We start from the raw sequence: 16,675 nt of genomic DNA on the forward strand, positions 1-16,675 counted from the left end.
GCTCTGGACGTTTGGCTGGGGTCTTAACGGTTTATGGAGAACCATGCATGTGCCATTACTCTGGGTACAAATGAAGATACTGGCTACGCTCATCATTGTAGGGATGAGCCAATAGGGGCTCAGAGAATATATCACGTGCTCACTAGTATCTCAAGACAGAGACTCTATGCTGTTGACACTCCATCTCTCTCTCTTCAATTATATTGCTATCGTAAAGACGTCGAAATCTATAAAACAGCAGTGTTCCTTTATTCATGCGTAATCAGATCCTCTTTTCCCGGGTGGTAACAGAAGGCTCTGGGCTTGCTCGGATAGGGAGGAGGAGTGGAGCCTGTCGAGAGGCTGTGCACCGAAGTTTCCAGCTCTGCCCCTCCCTGGCTGCAAAGCCTTGGACCAGTCGCTTGGGGATAAAAATAGTGTCTTTTTTTTTTTTTTTAATGTTTTTTAAATTATATTATGTTAGTCACCATACAATACATCCCCGGTTTCCGATGTAAAGTTGGATGATTCATTAGTTGCGTATAACACCCAGTGCACCATGCAATACGTGCCCTCCTTACCACCCAACACCAGTCTATCAAAAAAAAAAAAAAAAAATAGCGTCTTAACTCCTGGGGTTTTCCTGAGGGTTACAGGAGGCGCTGCCTGGCTGTCCTGTGCCATCCATGCAGAGAAAACATTTTGGGGGGTCATTTTCTTGTTCCGTAGCCCTGGCATGGCAGAAGGAAAATTAGGGAAAGGAAAACAAATCCAGGATTTGTTAGTTTTTCTACTTTGCGGAAATCTGGTGAAAGATTCCATTTGGAGGCTCATTAAAATAAAAGAAGGAGACCCTTTTAAAAATAATTGTAAACAAGAGTCCGTTTCATCTGTTTCAGGGTCCCCAGTGGGACCCCCAGCGGAGCCAGGAGCTAGTTTTTCTCTCTGGGGTAGAAACCTTAACCTCTTCTGGGCTCTGCGTTGGAGAAACATCAAAGAGAACACATTAGTGAAAATCTCTCATCCCTGGGGAAGAAAAGGGCCTTTGGGTCCCAGGTTTAGAGTAAATGCTAAGCTGCCTCTGTCAAATTTGGGGGCTTTCGAGAGATCCAGCCCCCCCCCCAAATCCCTTAACCTGGAATCAAAATTCTCAAATCCACCTTCAAAGGTGGGTTATTGCCTGAAAGCTCCTCTCTTATGATGCGGACGCCCCTGGGAGCCCTGTGGGCCTTAAGCCCTCATTTACCCTTCAAAGCCCTGCCCTGGGGGTCTGGGATTCCCTGTCCTTGAGTTTAGTCTGGCAGCTGAACCACTCGTTTTTGGGTGAAGATCAAGAGCTAGATCTCAAGGGAAGGCGAATAGTTTCAGACTTTCTGGAATATTCTGGAAGGTGAACTCACGTGCCGTCTTTTGTCCATTTGAGGCCTCTGCATTGTAATCACGGTTGTTTTAAATTCCTGGTCTTACAATTCCAACATCCCTGCTGTGTCTGGATCTGACACCTGCTCTGACTTTTCAAACTGGGGTTTTTTGTGTGTGTGTGTGTTTTTTTTTTGTCTTCTGGTTTGCCTTGTAGGGTTTTCGTGAGAGCCAGACGTCACCAGCCAGATCAAGGGAACTGGTGTCACCCGGCTTTAGTAATGCGTGGCCAGATGTGGGCGAGGGGAGACGGCTATGGTCCTAGGAGTGAGGCCTTCTTCTTTACTCTGAGCCTTTTATCTCTGGGCTACAGACTTGCCCTGCCTTTCTCTGGTTTCTGCTCCCCGCTGAGGTGGCCCAGGATGGATAAAGGGGGCTAGGATTGTGTATTTCCCCTTCTTCAGGTCGCTTAGGCTCTGATGATACCCCAGCAGGTCAGGCTGGGGTGACCCACTTTCTCCTGACACGATGCTCAGGGGTATTTCAACATGGGGCCCCTTTTCTCACCTTGTGTTGGAGGCACGAGGGGACCTCAGTGCTCACTGTGAGGCTAAAACTCACACAGGTTTGGGGGGGCTTCCCTCTGACTGGGTCTCCTGGAGTTTTTAACTCTCAGACTTGTCCACACGGAGCTTCTAGTAATTACTTGCTCGCAGTTCAGGTTTTCCCCTCCCCCAGGGGACTTCTGCTGGGGGATGGTGGTGTTCTTGGCCTTTGCCTCTCTGTCTGTCCAATCCTGGGGCTGTTGTTTTCCCATGACAATTCTCTTACAGATCTAAGAAGAGTTGCTGATGTTTTTGGGTTGTTCAACTTTTTACTTGTGGAGATGGAGTGGTGACTTCCAGGCTCTGCCATGCGGACCTGGGAAGCAGAGAATTCTGGAAGCTAACGTTGACATAGCTAGTGTCTATTGATTCGAAAGCATGGCCTTGTATTTCCAGGATGGTCTGTTACTCTCCATCTTGGGGGTGATGTAAAAAAGCCTATAATCTCTGGGGTTTTTTTTTGGGGGGGGGATGTAGCTCATTTTTCAAGTTCTCTAAACAAATGTGATAGTAATGAGGGAACAGAAGGCAAGCTGAGGACAAAGCAGGAGCTGACCCCCCCCCCCCATGGGATCTATTTGACGTTCCTCAGGCACTCCTGGCTGCCCTAAAGGAAAAACAAATAGTTATCTTGTAGAGATCACAATCCCGCAAGACCAGAGTCTCCCCCAGTTTGCAAATGTCCTAGTGATGTACAAAGAAGAAGCTTTCTTATCAATAGCCTAACTTCTAGAGACCCATAGTTCCGTTCCCCGAAGCCCAAATATCACCCTCCCCTCCATAAAATTGAGGGAAGCTGAGGCAGAAGAATGTAAATACAATTAAATGTCCTTATAGCCTGCAGCCCATCCACAGGTACTTGAAGCAGGCAGAGTGTTGAGTTCCTCCAGGAAGCTCCCAGCTAGCTTCATGTGAATGCCTAACTGGAGGGGAAACCAGCCTTAACCTGACAATGGCAAGGCTTCCAGGATCCTGTGAGTCTTCTTTAACATATGAAAGTTCTTTCTTGAAACCTCCCTGTTTTCCTTCCCTCCCCCAGCCCCATAGTGTATAATCAGCCACCCCTCACAACCCAGGGCAGCAGCTCTTTCTGCCCACAGGTCCTGTCCCTGAGCTTTAATAAACCACCATTTTGCACCAAAGACATCTCAAGAATTCTTTCATAGTCGTGGGCTCCAGACTCCACCCCAGTGAGCCTCACCTATATTCCCAAGCTACATCAATAGTATTCGATTTTGTGTTTGAAAAAGAGCATTTGTGGGTATCAGTAACCTCAGGTCCCATTCTGAGTCTTGAGCCTGCTTGAGACGGCACAGGGATCTTCTTTGATGTTCTCTTTGGGCTTATAGCTGTTTGGGGGCATTTTAGGGATGTGTCCAAGGTACTTCATAGATTTAAATTATATTACATTATATTAAACAACAGACCCGGGGCTTGTAGGTGGCTGAGACATTGCTTCCTCTGAGGGGTACCTTGCTGAGGCACTGTTGCCGGTGACAGACATAGGGAGCGGACGCCATTGTCCTGAGGCCTGTGGGCAGCTGTAAGAACGTTCTCTGCGTGAAGGCCCGGTGTTTGCAGGTCCGGGACCGGATTCAGCTTGGCCTTTGGTGCTCACCAGGACTTCCCAGGGAGTGCCCCACGCTAATCCAGGCCAGGAAGGGCTGGTATAAATACAAGACCTGACAAAACCTTCGCTTGGGTGCTTTTTACTTGGTTTTCCCAGAATCCTCCCTTCCATTTGCCAAGACAGCTCCTCTCCCTTCAAACCCTCTTCATGCTTCTCTTCAAAAGCATTTGTCTTGTCTTTTCTGTTAGAGTAGTCCTTCCTGGTCCACTGAAACTGGAGCTGAGATTATTGGTAGCCCCAAACCAACTTCCCTTTCCCCTTTCTTGAAGGCAGGAAGGAGACAGCCTTTAGTCATTCCAAAGGGAACGGGTAGGCGGCTTATTTACATTTTAGGCCCTCTTTCCATGAGTTCAGTTCTTAAAGTGAGGGGGGCATGAGTATCCCTAATAAAGTGACCAAAATTAAAAATCTTGTTGCTACCTTAAGGAGTCACAAAGCCAAGGAGAAGGAGTAGATTGTTAAAATATTTGAAATGTTGAGAATTACTGCTCAAAGACCTACTTTATTATTTTTGTACTTCCAGTATTCCTATATGTAAGCTTGGGGGGGGGAGAGTTGTACCTCCCAAGAATTGACGGAAAGAAAAAGGGGCTGCATATCTCAATTTTCTGCAGTATTTTCCTTGTGTTTAGTTCAGTACACATTGTTTGTTTATTTATTTATAAAGATTTTTAAAATGTAATTTCTCTACCCAATGTGGGATTCGATCTCACAACGCTGAGATCAAGTGTTGCGTGCTCTACTGACTGAGCCAACCAGGCGCCCATCAGTAAACATTGAGCCTCACTAGAGCTAGATTGCCCGGGGAACTGGAAAATTCTGAGATAGATAGGACATAGTTCTTGCCCTAAAGAATCTTAGAGAATAGAGGATAAAATAGGTTCTAAAAATGCGAGCAACATAGAGACTATGGAACAGAAGTGGGAAACATCACACCTTTTTTTGCGTACGAGAACAGAGGTGGCATCTGAAGGATTGAAAGATGGGTAAGATTTGTCAGGTAGACATACAATCCTTCTACTTAGAAGACATTGCGATTGCCCCCCAGCATCCATCCCACGCCTCTCTTAGGTCATAGCAATGTCATTTGGGGAGATCAGTTCTATCTCTGCTTCCTGGATACCTTCTCTCAACCTCTATATCCTGATAACTCCCAAACATACAGGTTTAAGCCCATGATTTTTAGACTCTTGGCTACATCTTCCATCTGTACATTTTCATCGGGAGTTCTCAGAAGTATATCGGACTGAACATGTCCCAAATGCCGTAAATTTCTCCCATCTGCCAAAAAGCCATTATAGCAGACAAGTGAATCCACTTGTCACGTTTCTGGGATTTATTCCCAGTAACACCTTCTCTCTGAGTTGAACCCCCCATCCCCACTAATTAACCAGTTGGTCAGTACTCTTTCTTTTAAGTCTTTATAATTCCATTTCCCCCACCCACTGCCGTTGCCTTTATTCAGGTCATCAACGTTTCTTAATCAGAAATTAAAAGTGGATCTCCTTGCCCCCAGTCTTGCATTACTTCTAGCCTTTCCCCCGTCCCGTCACCAACTGTTAGTGATCGTTCTAAAAGGGACATTTTAGATGACACCGTGTTGGCCCTGGCTACCGATCTCCCCTGCTCCCAGTGTTGTGGTGGTGTTTTCTTGGCCATTTTACTTGTTTATGACTCAGCTGAAGTCTCTTTCCCCCATAGGGCACAGCCTTTGATGGCCTTGCTCAGAGTTTCCTCCCCATTTTTGTATTTCACTGGGCTCTGCAGGGTTCAGCTGAAGCCACTCTTGGCCAAAGTCATGTTTAAAGTCCCTTATGTGGCCGTTTGGGTTTTTAGCCTTTATTGGTATGTGTAGTTTGTTGCAAATCAGGGAGTTGTGTCATCGTTGTATGTTAGTTTTGCCCATCTTGCCTCCCACGGTGGCTCTTGGGAGGATAAGCTTGGGCGTTTGCACAGTCTTCCAGACTACTGGCCTTGCTTGTGATATCATTTGTAAGCCTGGCTGCCTTGGAGTTGCCCCCTGCATGAACAGCTTATTGTTCAGCCAGTGTTTGGTCCGGGTCTGTGCTGGAGCCCCTTGTACCGGGAGGCATCCGCCCCGTGGTGGTGGATCTGTACTGCTTGGGCTGCTTTCAGTGCGCCATCCCGTTGTGACCGCTCACGGGTGGGTGTAGGCTGGCATGTGTGCACCACTTTCCTGACACCCACGTCACCTCCAGGACCGAAGCTAATTTCCTTTATTTCATTGTTGCTTATAAATATTGCAGATGAAGAGGGAATGTGTCAGAGGCACAACTGAAAATTGGCTATATCTTCAGGATTGAAAACGCTTATTTGGGAGTGAGAATTCACAATCTCTTTTTTCAGTTATAGATTTTCTGTGGAAATCTGAGCCTACTAGTTGCCGCTTAATCGAGTTTTCCTCTCCTTATTGCTAATGCACATTAGATTTTTAATTGGTCATATTACAGCCATTTAAAGACTACATTTCCCAGCATCCCTTGCAGGTAGGTGTGGCCATGTGACCCAGTTTGGGCCAATGAGACATAGGTAAAGGTATCATGTGTGACTTCTGGGAAGTGTCCTTAACGGGAGAAGCGGGCTCTTCTTTGTCTCTCTTTTTTGCCTCTGGAACGACTGTATAATGGCTGGGTCTTAAAGAGTTTCTTAACACACGATGGGCCAAAAAGTCAAGGAATTCTGGATCCCTCACAGTTTGTGGAACTGCTCTACAGCCCTGGGCTATCCATCTGTGGACATTTAAAATGAAAGAATAAAGTCACGTTTTTAAGCCAGTATTAATTTGCCTTAACTTGCACGCAGCACAGAATCTAATACTAATAATCTAATCTCATTGATGTAGCGCTAGAGCAATTTTTAATTAGAGAGCGATAAACATGGTGTTAGGCTATGTTTGAAAAAGCACAATGCCGTTTTGTGATGGGAGTGGTTAATCAAAGATCAGGATGAGGGATGCCTGGATGGCTCAGTTGGTTAAGCATCTGCCTTACGCTTAGGTCATGATCTCAGGGTCCTGGGATCGAGCCCCATGTTAGGCTCCAAGCCTGCTTTTTCCTCTGCCTTCTGCTCTCCCTGCTTGTGCTCTCTCTGACAAATAAATAAACAAAATCGTAAAAAAAAAAAAAAAGATAGCAATGGTACACTGTTTAAAAAAAACAGATTTCTGGTGTAATTGACATATAATTTACAACTGCACATGTTTGAATTACTCATCTTGTTAAAGTGTGACATATGTACACACCTGTGACCGTCATCTCAACTAAGATAATAAATATTTCCATCATTCCCAAAGTTTCCTCTGCCTTTGTAATCCCTCCTTCCTGCCTCTTTCTTCTTCCTGCTCCCAATCCCCGACTCTGGGCAATCACTGATCTGCTTTCTCTCACTTTAGATTGTTACTGAGTTATTTTTATTGCTGAGCGGCATTGCACTGTAAAAGTATATCACCATTTCTTTTTCCATTCACTTGTTGATAATCACTAGGTTGTTTTCAGTTTGGGGTATTACAGATAGGGCTGGCGTAAGTCTTTGTAAGTCTTTTTGTGAACATCTGCTTTCACTTCTCTTAAGGAAATGCCTAGGCGTGGAATGGCTGGGCCATGTGGTCTGCTTACGTTTAATCTTTTAAGAAACTCTAAAATGGTTTTCTAAAGTTTTACCTCCCCATTGAGTGTACAGGGGTTCAGTTCCTCCACATCCTATTACTTGATATGGCCAGTCTTAAATGGTAGACATTGTAAGAGTCTAATAGATCTGGTTTGGTATCTCATTGTGGTTTTAATTTGCATTTCCTTAAGACTAGTGATGCTAAGAATCTTTTCATGGTTTTCCTTGGTACGTATCTTCTTTGATGGTGTCTCTTCAAATCTTTTGCCCAATTTTTATTGGATTTGTTACTGTCTTTTATTTCCTATTAATTGTTGTTTTCTTCTTATTTATTATTGAGTTTTGAGAGTTCGTTATATATTTGATTATAATTCCTTTATTAGACATATGATTCACAAATATTTTTTCAAGTCTGTGACCTGTTTTATCTTCTCTGAACAGTATCTTTCAAAACACAAAAGTTACTAATTTTGATTAAGTTCCATTTATCAATTTTATTTTTTTAAAAATATTTTATTTATTTATTTGATAGAGAGCACAAGCAGGGGGAACAGCAGAGGGAGACGGAGAAGCAGGCTCCCCGCTGAGCAGGGAGCTCAATGCAGGGCTCGATCCCAGGACCCTGGAATCATGGACCTGAGCCAAAGGCAGATGCTTAACTGATGGAGCCACCCAGGTGCCCTTGATTTATCAATTTTTAAAATGGATCTTTAACCCAAGGTCACTAATATTTTCTCCTAGCTGTTCTGTTATGACTTACAGCTTTAGGGTTTTTACCTTAGGTCTATGATTCATTTTGACTTAATTTTTGTATATGCTGTGAGGGATGGATTATTCTTTTTTCTTTTCCTGCCTCCCTTCCTTCCTTCTTTCCTTCCTTCCTTCTTTCTTCTTTCGAGTTTGTTAATTTTTTTCATTCTCAAATACACAGGTTTTTATTTCATTGATTTTCTCTATTGTTTCCTATTTTTCTGTTTTGTTTATTTCCATTCTAATAATATTTTCTTTTATTCTGCTCATTTTGTGTTTGCCTTGCTTTTCTTTGTCTAATTTCTAAATGGATGAAAGCAGTGGCAAGTGATTTGAAACTTTTCTTTTTTCTAATATAGGTGTTTAGTGCTATAAATTTCCCTTGAAGTCCTGCTTTTGTGCCATCAATTTTTTTAAATTGTGTTTTCATTTTCATCTGGTTCAAAGTAACTTCTAATTTCCCTTTCCATGTTTCCTTTAAGTCGTAGGTTTAGAAATGTGTTATTTAGTCTCCAGTTATTTGGGGATTTCCCAAATATCTTTCTGTCGTTGATTTCTAACTTAATTCCAGTGTTGTCAGAAAACATACTGTGTGTGATTTGAATCCTTAAAACTTTATTGAGAATTGTTTCATTGCCCAGAATATGGTCTGTCTGTTAATGTTCCGTGTGCCCTTGAAAAGAACATGGGTTTTGCTGTCAATGGGTATTGCCTTCTGCAAATGTCAGGTCTGGCTGGTTACTAGTGTTCAAGTTTTCTGTGTCTTTACTGATTTTCTGTCTATTTGTTGAATCAGTTATTACAAAATGGGTGTTGAAATATCCATATTATGGCTTATCTACTTCTTTTTGCAGTTTTGCCTGTTTCCTTTATGTATTTTGCAGCTCTGTTATTAGGTCCATGAATCTTTACGATTATTATGCCCTCTTAATGAAATGACCCTCTTTTTTCCTTTGTGTGTGTGTTTTGTCTTTTTTTTTTTCTTAAAAATCTATTTGTCTCATGTAAGATAGACACACCCTTCCTGTCTTTTCATGAGTGTTTGCATGGTTTATCCTTTTTCCCCCCTTGTAACTAATTTGTAGCTTGTTCAGTCTTTTCTCCTAGCTTCAAGAACCCATGGAATACATTATAGCAATGTTGAATTATCCTTATTTATTAATGCTATGTCTCTGTAATTTCTGAATTGGTTTTATTTGTGCTTTTCCCCCTCTCCTAATGATAACGTCTGTTTTTTTCTGCTTCTTTGCATGCAGAGAATCTACTAATTTTTAAGTAGATACCACACATTGTGAATTTTACCTTGTTAGGTGTTTGGGACTTGCTGTATTCTAAGAAATATATATATTTTAAGGATTTTATTTATTTATTTGACAGAGAGACAGCCAGCGAGAGAGGGAACACAGGCAGGGGGAGTGGGAGAGAAAGAAGCAGGCTCCCAGTGGAAGAGCCCGTCGTGGGGCTCGATCCCAGAACTCCGGGATCAGGCCCTGAGCCGAAGGCAGACGCTTAACAACTGAGCCACTCAGGCACTCCATCTAAGAAATATTTTTGAGCTTTGTTCTGTGATGCAGGTGAGTTGCTTGGAAACAGTGTGATCATTTCAGGGCTTGCTTTAAAACTGTGTTAGGTGGAATGAGAGCAGATTTCAGTTGAGGGAAATCCTTAGCCCACTACCAAGATGAAACCTTTGTCATCGTTCTACCTGATGAACTACCTGTTAGGAGATTTTTCACTCTGGCTGATGGGAACAGGAATTATGTCCATTCCTCTTTAAGCTGCAAGCATTCTTCCTTCTTCTGTTTTTAGGTGGTTTGTTATGTCCCTGAACTTGGGCTGTTTCCTTATGTGCATGTGCTGATCAGGGCTTAGTGGAATACTCAAGGGAGACTCTGCACATTTCTAGAGTTCTCTGTCTGTGTAGCTCATTCCTGTCTGGGACTCTTGCCCTGCAAGCTCTACCCAGCGTCCCACTCTGCCTCCTCACCTCTGGGAGATGGCTAGACTCTGCCTGGGCTCCTCTTTCCAGAAGGAGAAGCAGGCTCCCCACTGAGCAAGGAGCTCAATGCAGGACTCAATCCCAGGACTCTTGGATCGTGACCTGAGCTGAAGGCAGATGCTTAATGACTGAGCAACCCAGGCATCCTTACAAGAGGTTTATTAGGGGAGGTCAACTGTGAAGGATAAAAATGGGGAAAAAGCCGGGCTGCACAGTGAAGGTTTCAGACTGCGTGGAGATAGGGAGCCTATGAGAGGAAAGGGGAGTGGAAGAAGGATCAGGGGCAGCAAGCGCTTTAGACCATGCTGCAGATGTGATGAAGTTTCCAGCCGGCCGGCAGGGGGCGCTAGACAAAGACTGCTAGAGAGCGTCTTCTGTGGGACAGAAATGGCCAAACCTGCTGTGTCAGTGTCTGGGGACTCCATGGGAAGAGCATGGCCTTGCTTAAAAGTTCTGACAGATCCTGAAGGTTCTTAGAACTGTAGCCCTTAAATGCAAACAGAAAGTTCTTTTTCTAAGAGAGATTGACCAGCATATCTCTCCAGCTGCCAGTTTCATGGTACTGAGTGATTACAGCCTCTCTTAGTAAATAATTCCACTAAAACGAAATCTATACTGTAAGTTGTAACATATATTCTTTGTTGACTGAACCCATGAACACTTATCTAATAAAGATTTATTGACTTCCTTCTCCATGCTCAATACCGTTCCAGCCTCTAGAAATATGGTGTCGAGTAGACATTGTACCTCTCTCATGGAGCTCACATTCCAGTGGGGATGCATTCAGTTGAGCCATGAAGTTATCGACTTTAGATATTACACAACCTAGCAAAGTATATACACCAAACTTGAGTTCTCTGGGACTTGACGTCATTGACCTTGACCAGCAGGGGCGTCTATAGGCAGGCGCCCAGAGACGGTCGAGAGCAAATACGCATGACCTCTTCCTGCTTCACTCCATTGTTCCCAGCCACAGAGCTGAGGAGCTGCCTCTGGAAAAACACATACAAGCTCACCAGCAACCGGGGAGCCTCCCTTCCTGGATAGGGAAGAGAAACAGTCTGGCATTTACTCACATAAGCCTGCCCACCTCTGAGAATCAGGACTTTTGGTCTTGGAGCAAAGCCTAGGTCCTGTTCCAAAGGCTATGTAACCTGACTTCATAACAGGGATCAGATGCCAATATGTTAAGAGCTCAACCTGGGCCCAGGTTCCTCACATTCTCTGGTATATGCTCATTTTATAATGTCAAGCAGCCAATGCTTCTAATTCCATTCCAAAAAGTGAAAATTCAGTTCGCATCTCCCTGGCTCAGTCATATACACATGAAATCTTTCATTTAATGGAAGTGTTCCTATTTGTTTAAAAAAAAAAAAAGCAATACAGAGAGACTAGGAAATTGTAGGTGATAAGAACTTATAAAACTGTCCAGCATCAAAAAAGGCTTTATAATTTAATGTTGTTATTCATTGTCCCATTCATTCACTCTAGAGTAAGGCACACACCAGATTGGCCAGTTGAGAGAACATAGTTCTTTAGGAATGGGGAGCTGTTTTCAAAACGAAACATGTGAAATCATTATGATGAAAATCAGCTTTTGGAGCATAGGGTAATTCCAGGATTAATTTTCACTGGTAATAACTCAGGAAGTCTAACATGTCCCTAAGTCCTAAGACTCCCTCACTTAGCCACTGATTTACCTGGAAAGAAATGTTTGTAGATAATACATGGTCTAGTAATGCAGTTTCCCACCAAAATCTAGTTGCACGCCATTCGTGGACAGACAGGATTTAGTTTAACACCCCTCGAGGGCTAGAGGTAGTCTAAGCTCTGAGGAGAGGCAGATGCCGTAAGATCCGAACCTACAACAGCATCAAGAATAAATTAAGGGGGTGCCTAGGTGGCTCAGTCGGTGAAGCATCTGCCTTCGGCTTGGGTCATGATCCCAGAATCCTGAGATCGAGCCCCGCATCAGGCTCCCTACTCAGTGGGGAGTCTGCTTCTCCCTCTGCCTCTCAACCCGCTTGTGGTCTCTCTCTCATAAATAAATAAAATCTTAAAAAAAAAAAGAATAAATTAGGGGCTGGGATAGTCAATGGGAAAGACCTCCCACTCCTCCCCCAAACCCCAGTCAACAATGCAAGTATCAATCTGTCCCCTTTTGGTCTAGGTTTGGGGCAATGCTACTGAATTGCTCTTTAGTAGACAGTAGGAGGTGGGGTCTCTCCGAATCCCAAGCTTAGAAATTTCTGTTCCCATACAAATTGCCGAGACAGAGGAATATATTCTTTGTCATCCAGACCACCTGACAGTTTGACATGATTTGTAGTACACTCATTTTTGAGGATAACAGATTTCAGGTTATTTTTAGGTTTTTAGCAGGCAGACAACCTTTTATTACATTGATAGAGTAAAATGCTGCCGATCCTGGCAGCTTCATGAATTCCATGAGCCAGAGCGTATGATGGGGGATCCAACCTAGTTGGATGGGGTGTATGGTGAGGGGCTGGAAGGCTTCACTGAGGAACGGATAGACACTTCAAAGGGGTTGGGGCGATGGTGGTGATTGGCGGTAAGAGCAGTTCAAGGAGAGGCAACACTTGGTGGAAGGCCGTCAGGCTCTGGAAAGCTTGACATTTTTGAGGAACTAAATAAAAGACAACATAGCTGTGAATAAACAGAATAGTGCAAGGTGAAGCTAGAGAGAAAAGTAGGAAGTTGATCACACCAGGTGTTGTGAACAATCTTCTTTTTCCAGAAGTTCTCTCTTTCTCTCTCTTTCCCATTCATTCACTTTTTGGAGCCAGCCACTGTTCGGAGTGCTTGATATATTTTAATTTATTTAATCCCCACCACAATCTAGATGCTTTTGTTTCCCCCATTTTACAGATAAGGACGTAGGTCAGAGGGATTAAAGAACCTGTTCAAAGTTCTGTATCTACTGAGTGGTTAGAGTCCGGCTTCCGATCCTGAACTCCACTTCCTCCCAGGGAACAGTGGGATGCAGTAAAGGATTTTAAGTAGAGGAGAGACAGCATCCATTCTGTGTGTCGGAGATGGCTCTACCCAGAATGTAGAGAAGGAATCCGGTAAGAGCAGGTAGACCGGTCAGGGGTCTATTGTAATATTCTTGATGAGGAAAGATGGTACCTGGAAATATGGCAGTGACTAAGGAGATGAGATTAACTGAGGGATGTTTAGGATTCACACTTGACAAGACCACATGACCGGAAGGTCAAGGGTGACACACAATACTGGTAAGAGCAAGTAAGTGGATGGTGGTGTCATTTACTGAATAGGGTGCACTGACAAAGGACAGTATTTGAAGGGAAGGATGGTTGTATCCACTCATTATGTGTTGAGTTTGGAATAAGCATTTGAATGAACAAGCATGGAGCAGACGGCTAAAGTCTGGGCTGGATATATGAACTTGGGATTCATCCCAAGCCATGGAAAGAGAGACAATTGCTGTAAAAGAGCATAGACTGAGAAGAGAAGGGTGAAAAATGGAAAACAAAAGCTAGCCTATTTATACCTTGGAAGAATCCACAGCGTTGCCTTATTACGCTGGAATACATTTTCTGAATTATGAATTAGTGACTGCAGACGGTGGGAACCAGGCTTGTAATTAGAATATTAGTTTAAATCTTGGCTCTGTGCATCTTAAAAAGCAAATGAGCACCAGACGTGCTTGCTTATGGTCAAGCACCGAGTGCCTCAGAAGCTTCTCTGGGATGCTTCTCGTCATCCCAGCATGGGGATTCATTGTGATCCCTACTCTGGAGTGGCCCTGGATGAGAAAGGCAGATCATCACATATGAATACTCATGTCACAAAGGACCAAATGGACCGCCAACATTATCATTAGCTCATCTCTTAAGAGTTACGAAGTTGCAACTGCCCTAGAAAATCGAAGCCGCGAGCTTCGATATTCAGATCCAGTGGAAAATGGACCAATTATATTTTCTCTTTCTGATTCCTGGGTAGTAATTTATGGATACTCCCAGGACACAGCACTGTAAATGCTATTAATCTTATGTGCACTATAGCTAAGACTGCCTCCAAGCCATACACAGATAGCATCTGCTATAGAATGACAGCTGTGGCTTACGTCGTTGAGCAAAGTCCTGTTAGGAAAACGCTTCAAAAGTTAAAACCGAGTCGTGATTCATTTAGCCCAGATTAGAGTATCGATTACAAAAGTTCTTTTGGAAGAATGTTAAAATAATTAGGCCAGTTAAATTATAATGTTCAAATGTTTTTATTATTATTTTATTTTTTATTTATTTTATATTTATTTATTATTTTAAAGATTTTTAAAAAATTTAAAATAATAAATTGTGTGTGATTAAAAATGAAAAAATCTATATCTATCTAAAATCTCTATCCATAGATAAATAATATATCTCTCTCTATATAATAACATAATATCTATAATATATTAAAATATATAGCATGTATATATTTCTGTTATTTGTTTGCTTTGTCTTAGAGTAAAATCTGCCTCTTCTCTGGGACATGGGAAATTTGGTATGCCAGGAAACAGTGTCTTGATTGTATCCTCTTAGGTCTGTGGTGTCGAATACACACATATTAAGGGGTAGGAAGTTTGGGAACAGGTGAGAACAGATGGGAATGTGGTCCAGCACACTAACTAGGGTCATTCTGTATGGGCACTTGGCAGACACACAGTAAATACTTTCAGATTGGATGAATAGATCAGAAGAGAAGATTGTACTGTGTTTACAAGTTATATTCGCCATCATTCATTAATGCTTTTAGTGAAAATCTACCGTGTTATAGACTCTCGTCTTACGAGCTTTACCAATGCTTAAATACGATGTATGTAGAGCACACCTAAATAGAAATAAGTCTTAGCTAATCTGTTTAAACATATACCCACCAGTATTGTGAAATGACAAAGAGAAACAGTTGGCAGAGATGTGGTACAAATACTTTTTGGAAAAGATCAGTATTGGGGTGCCTGGGTAGTTCAGTCGGTGAAGCATCTGCCTTGAGCTCAGGTCATGATTCCAGAGTCCTGAGATCGAGCCCTGAGTCAGACTCCTTGCTGAGTGGGGAGTCTGCTTCTCCCTCTCCCTCTGCCTCACCCCTAACTTATGCTCTCTCTCTCTTGCTCATTCCCTCTCTCTCTTTCAGATAGATAGATAGATAGACAAATAAATAAATAAAATCTTTAAAAAAATAAAAAGGTCCGTATCTACTGAAGTGGGACATATGCATCCCCTATGATGTATCTGTTATGTTGGGTAGTGTCAGGGAGCGAGAACTCCTGTCTCCTTCAAAGTCCTTCTAACTAGACTAAGAAAATAAAATTGACATGAGGCAGACTAACAGGAGAAAATAAAACTTAATAGGTATACATATGAGAAATCCACATACACATGGAAATTCCAAAGATAGGCAAAATGAGCTATATATGTCATTCTGAACTAAGAAGAAGGGGTCGGGGGTCTGGGATTTCAGAGGAAAGGAATGCACTTCACAGGATGATAAGAAGAGCAGATGTTTGGTAATTTGATATTTTCCCTACCCTACAGATGGGTCACTCAGATAAAATTTATCTCTGTTAATAACCCTGATTCTGGGAAAGACCCCCCATTTCAATTCTTCTGTGTAGTTAAGGGAAGGACAGATATTTCTCTTGAGCTTACAGGATTTCAAGTGCTTTCAACTCAAAATAATCCACATGCTAAAGTGGCACATTCTTGGGGAGCCTGACCTGAACCCCTTCAGTATCAACAGAAATGTGTATATGTGTTCACCAAAAACATCTACTAAAAGTACACAGCACTGCTATTCATCATAGCCGTACTGGAAACTACCTATGTATCTGTCAACACTTAAAAGGGAAGTGGAATACTGTATGGCAGTAAGAATGAACACTAGGTATTTTAATAGGGAAAGAATACTCTTTTCAACAAATGGGGACAAGACAACTCTATGTTAAAAAAAAATTGGGTTTGGAAAAGACCTTACACAATTTGCAGAAAATAATTTGAGATTGATCATAGACTTAACCATAAAAGTCCAAACTGTGAAGCTCCTGGAAGAAAAAATGGGAGAAGATCTTTATGCCCGTGGTGTACAACGTTTTTCTTACATAGGACACAAAAGCACTAACCGTGAAATAAATGGTATATGGGACTTGATAAAACATTACAATCTGTGCATATCAAAAAACAGCGTTAAGAATATGAAAAAGTGAGCCAGAGTGGAGAAAATATTTACTCTACATGTCTGATAAAGGACTCCTATCCAGAATATAAAAAGAACTCCTGCAAATCAATAATCAAAAATATGAACAGCCTAATTTAAAAATGGGCGATCGACTTCAACAGATATTTCACGAAAGAAAATGTAAGCTCATGAAAAGATGCCCATCATCACTATTTGTGTCGGAAATGCAAATGAGACCTGCAGTGAGGTGTCAGTCCACACCCGCTAGAATGGCCAGGGTTAAAAAAAACTGATAACACTAAGTGTAGGTGAGGGGATGAAGCAGTTGGAACGCTCACCTCTCAAGCATTTTTGCTGGGAGTGCAAAATGGTAAAACCATTTTGGAATACGGTATTACAGGTGTTCCTGCTTTAATCTCCTTTACCTATTTTGCCCATCGCCCCAGCCTTACCTTCTGGCAACCAGCCATTTGTTCTTGGAATTTATGAGTCTATTTACTTTTTTTTTTAATATGTTTGTGCGTT

At 42.5% G+C, this 16,675-nt stretch overlaps 1 pseudogene; it reads left to right on the forward strand.

Annotated features, from left to right (window-relative positions):
• The first annotated feature begins 13,776 nt into the window (after positions 1–13,776).
• Positions 13,777–14,135, forward strand: LOC109490358 (annotated as a pseudogene).
• The last annotated feature ends 2,540 nt before the right edge of the window (positions 14,136–16,675 follow it).

The sequence above is a fragment of the Ailuropoda melanoleuca genome, chromosome 3 (genome assembly GCF_002007445.2).
Source record: "Ailuropoda melanoleuca isolate Jingjing chromosome 3, ASM200744v2, whole genome shotgun sequence".
In the NCBI taxonomy this organism is placed as follows: Eukaryota; Metazoa; Chordata; class Mammalia; order Carnivora; family Ursidae; genus Ailuropoda; species Ailuropoda melanoleuca.